The sequence below is a fragment of the Neovison vison genome, chromosome 9 (assembly GCF_020171115.1).
Source record: "Neovison vison isolate M4711 chromosome 9, ASM_NN_V1, whole genome shotgun sequence".
NCBI classification, from domain to species: domain Eukaryota; kingdom Metazoa; phylum Chordata; class Mammalia; order Carnivora; family Mustelidae; genus Neogale; species Neogale vison.
This window is the reverse complement of record NC_058099.1, coordinates 100125438-100135634: the sequence shown is the minus strand read 5'-3', so window position 1 is coordinate 100135634 and position 10197 is coordinate 100125438.

The window sequence follows — 10197 nt, the reverse complement described above, 5'->3', positions numbered from 1 at the left end:
CCCAGCAGCAGTGACAGAATGTGGAACCGCGGGTATGGTTCCTGCGCTGCGTGCGTGCCCTGCCCCGGAGGCAACAGGTGGACCAGAAGAAGGACCAGACTCGCAACAACAGTCCAGCCTGAGGGTGGGAACCGGCCCCAGGGTGCAGGCACCCACTAGGGAGTGACTCAGGGCTCAGTCACAGAAGCAAGATGCAAATGTTGTTTCCAGCCTGCAGGGTGAGCCTTCAGGTTCCCAGTTCTGAGAACTGCAGGGCTCCACGGCGCCGTGTTACTCTTGGCTCAATTCAAATTAGCTTCAGCGGGGGCAAGAGAGCTGCCCAGAACCTGACAAGCTGCGAAGGCTAGAGAGAGGAGGGCCGGCGAGACAGTCCCGCAGTCTGCCCCGGAAGGTGAAGAGAAAACAGAGGTCCTGACCCGGAGGCACAAGGCTGATTTCCCTCTCGTTTGCATAAATTTGCATATCACCTCCCAGCATCTCCCACCCCAGAGCTAGGGAAGAGCCTGGAGGGCAGCAGGGGTACCCAGCACTGGAGGCTGCGCCCGGGGCTTGCCGGTCTGCAGGCCCCTGGGCTGACCGCACATGCAGGCTTCACGGCCGCAGGGCAGATTTCCGAGCCCCGTCTTCTCCCGTCTCCTGTGCGGGGAGCTCACGCACGGGGCAGCAGAGAAGGCCGGGCAGCTCTGCGTCAAGGAAGCATGCAACGAGCAGCCCATCCTGTGCCCTCCTGACGGTGGCACTGACCGAGCCCAGGGCCCCAGCTAGCCACGCACTTCAGACCTGCACACGGCTCCGCGGAGGCCTTCCCTCCCACGCACCCCAGCCGGGAACACCGCGTGCCACAGTCCTGTCATGGAGACGGGAGCAAGAACGGGAACATATCTCACCACCCCCCACCTCCAAGAACCAAAGAGGAAAAGGAATTCCTTGCCTCTGGGGCTATTTCTAGTGGGTAGTTTTCCACTCAAAACCCAGATGTGCACCCAGACACCCCCTCTCCCTCTAGCTAGTGCCCTTCACGGCCTGGACCTTTGCTGGGGCCCTGCTGATGTGCACACTCCTGTTCCCAGTGTTTTCCTCACTCTGGCCGCCCAGAAGCTGCCCCACCCCCCGAGCCCCCACCGTCACGGCAGAGTCACGTGCCAGCTCCCTGCTCTCTTCCCTTTCCTCTGTCCTCTGCCCCCAACTTTCTCCACTCCGTCCTTCCGTCCATCTGTCCATCCACGTTCCATTCCCCATTCGCTCCTGGCTTTCCCATGACCCTCAGAGTCAGGCAGATGTTGGCCCAGCGGCAACTTCCCCACCCAAATCCACCACATTCTGTCATTACCAACGTCTTACTCTTCTTCATTGCTATTTTTTTTCCAATTTTCTACCTTTCCCCCCATTAAAAAAAAAACAAAAAAAAAAACAAAAAAAAACCCTTCTTATTACTTATTCCCTTCGTATGTGTTTGTTACAATTCCCAGTCCACGAACTCGGGCCACTGACTGCCCCGCTGCCCATTCAATGCCGCCATCTTTTTCAGCCATTTTGACTATGAATTTCTGCTCAAGAAAAGGAGGAGAAAACATCTCCCACTTCATCTGAAGATGGCCCTGAAGACCTCTTTGGTGATTTTTCTAGTGTTACTTTGACGGACAAAGCTGACCAATCAGCTAAACACGCCCCAACTCAGATACTCTAGTCTTCCTTGTTTGAATGATCAGTACAGTTGCATTAATAAATATGTCTGGTGGAATGAAAATTAATTGTTCTTCAGTCAGGATTTGCAATGGATATATCTTGATCTTTCTTCTGCAGAATTTAGAAAAGTCTAGTTTTAGGCATCGATTATATTGTATTCTTCAACTCAAAAGCCCTAATGATGTCCTTGGACTCTAGGATAACGTTCCAAACTCCCCAGATTCAGGTCTACTGGCCACTTCACTCCAGGTGCGGCCCACGAGCTCCAGTGTGAGTACTGAACAACTACTATCGCTATTAGTGTTATTATGTATTTTTAGTCAACTCTTTCCCAAGTACATTTGTCACCTCAATGAACTTGAAGATCCTAGTGTCCAGAACCATAATCCCCCCAACAGCAGGTCCCACAGAACCCAGAGTACACACAGAATTTCCAAGGTGCCTGTGGAAATAGGTATGGAGTTGACAAACATATGATAAGCCTAGGCCAACTTGAAAAAAGCAATCCAAAAGGATTCATAAAATAATATAAAAGCAGGCCTTGACAACATCTGACCATATTTTATTTGGCTGATAAAACGACAAAACCAGAGAAAAATTAATGACCCAGAACTATGAAGGGTGCAGACTCTCTTTTCTGGACAGGAAGGAAGCTGCCTCCGTGAGTTGTCACCAAAAGCAAGACGGAGGTCAAAACCACAACAGTATTAAAGTAAACACAATTTCAGATCGATTTCCCTTCAGTTACTTGCACTGTGTCAAATTCTGATCTACTCAGGGGCAGGAAGCTTGTGGACACCTTTGAATTCTCTACAAAAGGCCAAAAATAGATTTGGTCTCTATGGTCCTCTTAAACTCCCGGGACCTGAATTTTATCCTTCTTAATTTTCTGCTTTCTTCCCCATAGATAAAAATATCTGATTTTCTCAGAAGTAGAGAAGTGTTTCTAGCCTCCCCAAAAATATCACCTGTGTCCTAGATTATTTGAGACATGTTTTCTGCAACTACTTTTGGTGGCTAAGTGTTGTGGAGGTTCAGTCCCATAGCATTCAGTAATGAGAAATCTCCGATGTTTTGAGGCATTGAAAGAAGTTTCTCTGCTGTAGTAATTTGAAGAAGCTTTAAAAATCTTGGTGGGATGGCTGGAGCACTGGATGCACGCATGCATGCAAGGAAGGATGGTAGATGGATGGGCGGATGGGTCAGTGGGGGTGGATAAATGGATAGATACGTACTTGAAAAAATGGAAGGAAGGAAAGAAGGAGGGAAGGAAGGAATAATTTAATGGGTGGTTGGGCAAGTGGGTAAATGGATGGATAGTTGGATAGGTGGTTGGATGCATGCACGCAGGAAAGGAAGGACATGTGGAAGGCTGGATGGATGGATGGATAGGTGGATGGATGGATGGATGGATGGATGGATAGGTGGATGGATGGATGGATGGATGGATGGATGGATAGGTGGATGGATGGATGGATGGATGGATGGATGGGTGGATGGATGGATGTGTGTGTGGATAGATGGATGAATGATGGATGGATGGATGGATGTGTGGATGGATGGATGGATGGATGGATAGGTGGATGGATGGATGGATGGATGGATGGATAGGTGGATGGATGGATGGATGGATGGATGGATAGGTGGATGGATGGATGGATGGATGGGTGTGTGGATGGATGGATGAATGATGGATGGATGGATGGATGGATGGATAGGTGGATGGATGGATGGATAGGTGGATGGATGGATAGGTGGATGGATGGATGGATGGATGGATGGATGGGTGGATGGATGGATGGGTGTGTGGATGGATGGATGAATGATGGATGGATGGATGGATGTGTGGATGGATGGATGGATGGGTGGATAGGTGGATGGGTGGATGGATGGATGGATGGATAGGTGGATGGATGGATGGATGGATGGGTGTGTGGATGGATGGATGAATGATGGATGGATGGATGGATGTGTGGATGGATGGATGGATGGATGGATGAATAGTTGGATGGATGGATGGATGGATGGATGGATAGGTGGATGAATAGTTGGATGGATGGATGGATGGATGGATGGATGGATAGGTGGATAGATGGATGGATGGATGATGGATGGATGGATGATGGGTGGATGGATGGTTAGGTGGGTGGATGGATGGATGGATGGATGGGTGGATGGATGGTTAGGTGGGTGGATGGATGGATGGATGGATGGTTAGGTGGGTGGTTAGGTGGATGGATGGATAATGGATGGATGGATGATGGATGGATGGATGGATGGATGGTTAGGTGGATGGATGGATGATGGATGGATGGATGAATGGGTGGATGGATGAATGGGTGGATGAATGGATGGATGGATGGGTGGATGGTTAGCTGGGTGGATGGATAGATATACAGGTGGACTGATGGATGAGGACGAGAGAGAAAAGGCGAGGAGGAACGGAGAACGGGAAGGAGAGAGAGAAAGCCAGCTGAGTGCACTGTGCTCATGATTACTCCTGCTCTGTCTTGGCTCATTACCCTTCACCCCACCAGTGTGGTCTCCACGCAGTCAGCAATATTTCCCTCCTGCCATCAGCACAATAGAGTTAACTCTGAACTTGATTCTTAGAGTTGCTGTATTCGGAATTCATTAGTGGTTTGAATTCACAAATCCTGTGGTTTTACACCTAGCTACAGAGATCAATATTTACAGCATGCTAACAACACCACACACTCACGGAATTCATCCCAGCCAAGTCTCAAATCCCAGATAAATATATGACTAACTTTGAATGCATCCTGCAGGTCCCAACGATCCAAATGATGACAGAGGGCGGGCCAGGAGCTCCCCAAAGGAAAACTAAATTAAGGAGAATCTTACTTTAAAGTAATTTTACAATAAAGAGTTTTAAAAACATTTATATACATTGGGGCACCTGGGTGGCTCAGCTGGCTAAAGTGTCCAACTCTTGATTTCAGCTCAGGCCATGATCTCAGGGTCATAGGATCAAGTCCCATGACGGGCTCTACGCTCAGTGGGGAGCCTGCTTGAGATTCTCTCTCTCTCCTTCTCTCTCTGCCCTTCCCCCCCGACTTACACTCTCTCTCTCTCACACACAAAAAATCGAAGTGTATATATGTTGACTTGTACTCCTTTCTCTAGCAATATATCCTCAGGAAATAATCAGAAATACTAAGATACATATTTTTAAAAGTTCACCTGAGAATTTTTATAACCTATGGAAACAGTCTAGATTTCCAATAATAGGGGAATCATTACATAAATGATGGTACATGAAATGATTAGTTTAATACAGCTATTAAAATGTTTATAATTGAATCCGATGTCATCAGTAAATGCTTATCATCTCACATGTAATAGAGAGAACATCAAAAATGAAAGCAAAGTAATTATTCAGGGAAAATTACCATAATGGAATATGAAACATGTCAACAGCAAGAACCATAATGAATGATCTCAGTAGAATCATGAGTATTTTTTCCTTTTCCCTTTTCTCTATTTTCCAGTTTTCTACAGACTATTTTTGTAACTTTGATTTCTAGCAGGGGTGACGTCCTCAAATAACCAGGGAAGCAGAAGAGCCCAGAGGGAAAAGACACCGGTCAGGCACCCCTCCCGGGTCCCAGAGGAAAACCGGTAACCACTCCCTGCCCCCAGGGATGGCCAGGGACAGACACACCTGTCCTGTGGGTCATCAGTTTGGGTAACGCCCAGTGAGTTTCCTGCTGAAAAGAGAGGGTTGGCTAACTTCTCCTAACGCCTTGTCCCCGTGGGTTCTCCCTGGGCACTCCCGTTACTTACTGCGTTTCCTTGGGGATGCTACGGATCCTCTTAAGTATTTCTTTCTTCATCAGTTTTGAAAGTAACACCTCACAGGGTCTCTGTAAGATGGGATTAACCTCCCCCTGCCCTCACCCCCCACCCCTTGTCTTCTTTTTACCTGGCTGCTGTTGAAGTCATTAATGTTAACGGCAAATCGGAGCCGCTTCCTTATTATCTCTGATCACGGAAAACAAGCGTGGCTGGTGTTGTCGTCGCTGGAAAACGATCCCTGGGAGCCAAGCGGCGCTGCCATCGGGGACAAGGACCACCACTCTGGACACGGAAGCCAGCTTCTGGGTTCGGAGAGCTCCGGGTGACGCCCCTGCAGGCCACTTTTCCTAGGATTTCTCCTGATCCGCACCACGGGGGATCTCGTTTTTCCCGGGCGCCAGTTACCTGTGTTTCCCTTGGGACAGTTGCCCTGACCATGGTCTGAAAACCATCCCAGGCTCTGAATCTCCATTTCTCCTCTCTTCCTGGACATCTCTTTCCTCGGTTCTGACCTGCAAGGGTCCTTGGGAACACAGTTCAGCTGAGCCTGCCCTGGGAGGCAGGGCGGCTCCTCGCCGGCTCTTCGGAGGTCGGGAGCCTGAGCTCTGCGTGCAGTGTTCTCCTTCCACAAACGGGAGGGATGCTCGTTCCCAGAGACACGCCCCACTCTGGCCACTCACCTGCCCTTCACGTTGAGGCCTTTCTCGGGGGGTACTGGGAGGTGGGGTGCAGAGAGCTGAGACCGGGCTCCTACCTCGCGCAGCTCACCTCTCCCTGCTCGGTGCACAGCTGACTCAGCGGCCTCAGGTCTGGGTTCAGGAGGTTCCTGCCCCACAGCCCCCAGCAGGGGACATTCTTGGGCACAGTGGCCATGCTGTGGTCATGACAACCGAGGCCTGTTTGCTGACCATGGTCCCTGCAGCTGAGGCAAGTCCTTCCTCAGAGGGAGGCTGGGGCACAGCCCAGGGCCACTAAAGCTTCTAGCACCGAACACATCACCAGAGTGATCGAAAGGCTTTCCGGATCTGTGCCTCTGTGACCTCACTTTCCAAGTGAGCACATGTCCGAGGGAGACAAAGGTTTGCCTGCAGTATCCTTGTCCGGACAGCAGCATTGTCAGGGAGCCGGAGGACAGGTATGAGGCCGGGACACTGTTCGGGGAGCCACGCTTGGGAGGCGTCTGGGTCCCAGGCAGAAGCCTAGTCCCAGCATCGATAGCTCTAACCAGTGGCTCTAAGCAGTAGCACCTGGAGCCCATGGAGGGGCCGGGCAGGAGGGCCGAGGGCTCCCCAAAAGAGACATTTCGTTCAGAAGGTGCAGAGCCCTTCGAGGTGACTCGAGTGGAGGTTCACCCACCTGCACTCGTGATTTGTGAGGAATGAAGGCACCTCGTGACGCCGGGCGCACAGCCACTCCCCAGTGCATGAGGACGCAGGCCTGACCCAGCTCTGCAGGAGGACAGCGGTGAGCTGCCCCAGCGACTGCAGAGCCAGGGGCCACGGACCGTCACAGCCGGGGGCACCGTCCCCACAAATGGATGAATGCGGCCACCTGCTCAGGACGGCCGCGGGCGCTAGAGAGGCCCAGCGGGGCAGACCTTCCGAGGGAAAGGCAGTTGCTGCCTCTGGTTCTCCGTGTTCCCTCCCTCCCCCGCTCTCCGCCTGAGCCAAAGCTCAGATGGAACTTTTAGCACAGGACGTCAGCAGCTCCCTGACCAGAGGATCTGGCCTCCATCTCCAGCACAGATGATCCGTTCTGGCATTTTCCGGACACCACCGTGTTCCCGCCAAAAAGGCAGCAAGGGCTGAGGGACCCATGGGCACCTGCCCACCTAGGTGGGGTGTGTCCCCCGGACTTCCTGGGCCCTGTCCAGCTGCTGGCAGATACGCGGGTCCCCGGAGGACACACCGTCTCACCCCAGGCTCGATGCTGCAAGGACAGAAAAAATTACCACGTGAGAAAGACTCTCTTCTTCAAAAAAACAAAAACAAAAACAGTGTTATGGGAAACATAAAATGCGATGTTCTTTCCTCTGCCTTATGTGCAAATACTTAATTTTCCCGGACATAAGTGCCAGGAAAATACCTTGTCTCTCCTGGAGAACAGCCCTGCCTTTCATTTTTTTCTTTTCTTTTCTTTCTTCTTTTTTTTTTTTTTTTAGTTAAGAACCGGCACTTTAAAAGAGTCCTCAGCTGCCGAGAGATGGGAGTTAAACATTAACTCAGTCCCAACGTCCACGTCCCCGCGGACCCTGGCGTGCATGTCTGGCTTCCGCATGTTTCGACTCACGTTGCCCGATTTCCTTGACTTTATTCTCACTTCCTGCGCAAGCTGCCAGGGCCCCTCCCCTCCGAAAGCAGGGAGAGATGAGAAGTGACCCGCCGAGGGGCACCTGCCACCGGGCCTGCAGTGGGCCAGGCGTGGCGGGCGTGGGACCGGCCAGAGGAGAGGGACGCGGCTGCCCACGTCCAGGGAAGGGCTGGTTTCTGGGTCCCGCTGGGGTGGGAGGCAAGGGCAGGGCGCGGGGGGCGCTCCCGCTCTCCAGTGCCGAGAAACAGATCAGACCAAGATGCGTGTCTTGGAAGAACCACAGTCATTGTCTGATTTTCTGGGGTTCAGGGAGTGACTCGCTGATGCCCTAGCGGTGGGGGTGATGATGGCTGGAGCCAGGCTTTGGCGGCGGTGGTGGTGGCTGGCGGCGTCCCCGGGCGTGTGCTCAGGCCACCCCAGTGGTCACCCCCACGTGCTAGCCTGTGCTTCCCCACGGCCCAGTGGCCCAAGGCAGTAAGGCCTTCCCGCGCCGCATCGGAGCTCCAGTCCTCCAGAGGGGCCGGTTTCAAGGAAGGGGACGGAGACCTGCCCCACCCCCTCAACAGGTGCCCAGAACACATGGGCATGTCTGACAGCCACCACACCGGCACCACAACATGCTAAGGTCTTGTGATCCCCGACCCGACCTGCCTGCACATGGACACACCAGCGATCGCAAGGCCTCCTGCCCAGGGGGCGTCTGCTGCAGAATCGGGTGCCGCCCCCCATCCCCGTGCCAGCCCTTGGCCCCCGCCAGCCACACGCCAGCTGCCGGCTGGAAACTCTGAGCCAGGGAGCAAGGGCTGCCTCCCGCCTCCACCAGGAGCCGGCTTCGCTTTGGCTTGCCGGGGAACAATGGAAACCTGCGGTCTCATTAGCCCCCGGCTCTGAGGCGAAGACCAGAGCACAATATGTGCTTTCTCGTTTAAAAAAAAAGTCTTGGCCACCAAGCTCCTACTCTCAAAACCGTGCCTTCTGCTGAATCTGCTGGAGACATTACCCGTGGCGGCCAAGTCGTCCACGGGGACGTTAATGCCATATGACGACGGATAAAGGTGAACGAAGGCATCTGCGTGCCACAAGGTCCTGGGCTAAATCACCGACAAAAGATGAGCAACCTGGGACCCTGGCCAAGACGTTCCAGGAGCCCGTGCCTCCTCTGGGAATCACTGGGGCCTCTGCTCAGGGCTCTGTCCAGGCTGGACACCCCTGAGGCCTCTGCTCAGGGCCTCCAAGGTCCTGTGTCCCAGACAACAGGGGCCAGGCCACGTTCACAGGTAGCCTCCTCTTCTGCCTGCCCACGCAGGCCACTCCCAGCACCGCCCCACGCTGGAGACCCAAAGCCAAAACCTCAGCTTTTCCAGCTCAGATTCCTCAAAGCCAAGGGTAAAGCCAGGAGCCGTGCCCAGAGGGCGGTGGTCCGTCCCCGGCTCGGCCTCTCTGCCCGCCGCGCCTGCAGATGCGCTGCTCAGTGCCGCCGGCCGCCCGCCCAGACCCAAGCACAGCGCGCCCACTCACACACACGCAGCCACACGGGCAGCGCCCGGGGAGCCGTGACGCGCTGGGGAGGACCGTCTGAGCGGCACTGATTCTTACGGGCTCAGCTCATGCATGGGGTTCTGGCCCCGGCAGAGCGAGCGGCTGCCCCTGTCCCCACCTCACAGATGAGGACGCTTGGCTGAGGTGGCAGTGACCTCGGGACTCGACGTCAGCCACCTCCTGTCCCACGTGGCTGCCCATCTGGCCGCCTTTGCAGGCTGAATTCTGTCCCCTGCGCATTGCTGAGCACCAGCGTTACCAGCAGCTGAAGTCGGACTCTGAGGGGCACAAATATCGTGGGACAGAGAACCTTTGGATCCAGACAATGACGGGCACGGTGTCCACCTAGGGAAGGTTTACAGAGCAGGGGCTCTGTCCTGGGGCCCCACACCAGGGCTCTTACAGACAGCTGGGGGCAGCCAGGAGAGGGTCAGCTGGGCCTCGGGGGACGCCAGAAGCCAGGACCTTGCAAACAAGCCCTCCTTCCCGCTGATGTCACCGGCAGCTGGGCCTTTGTGCCTTGGTGTCCTGTGACCCACAAAGGCCCCTGACCCCCTGCAGCACTCCCCCAGCCTCTACCGGGATGCCAGTGCGGAGGGAACCAGGACAGTGCGTCTCACGAAAGCCACCGACTCCCGGAGGCAGAATGAAGCACAGGGAAGCCGTTCTCTGGGCTGGCTCTGGCCTGTTCTTCAAGTTACCGGAGACCCAGAGGCCACGTCTCAGCCAGAAAGGGACTGAGGAGAGGCCAGGATGGCCCCAGGACCCACACGCCCCCAACATGTTCAGGGACTTTGAGAACGGAGGGCTTGAAGCCTCGCAGAAGAACTAGAAACGTTGACA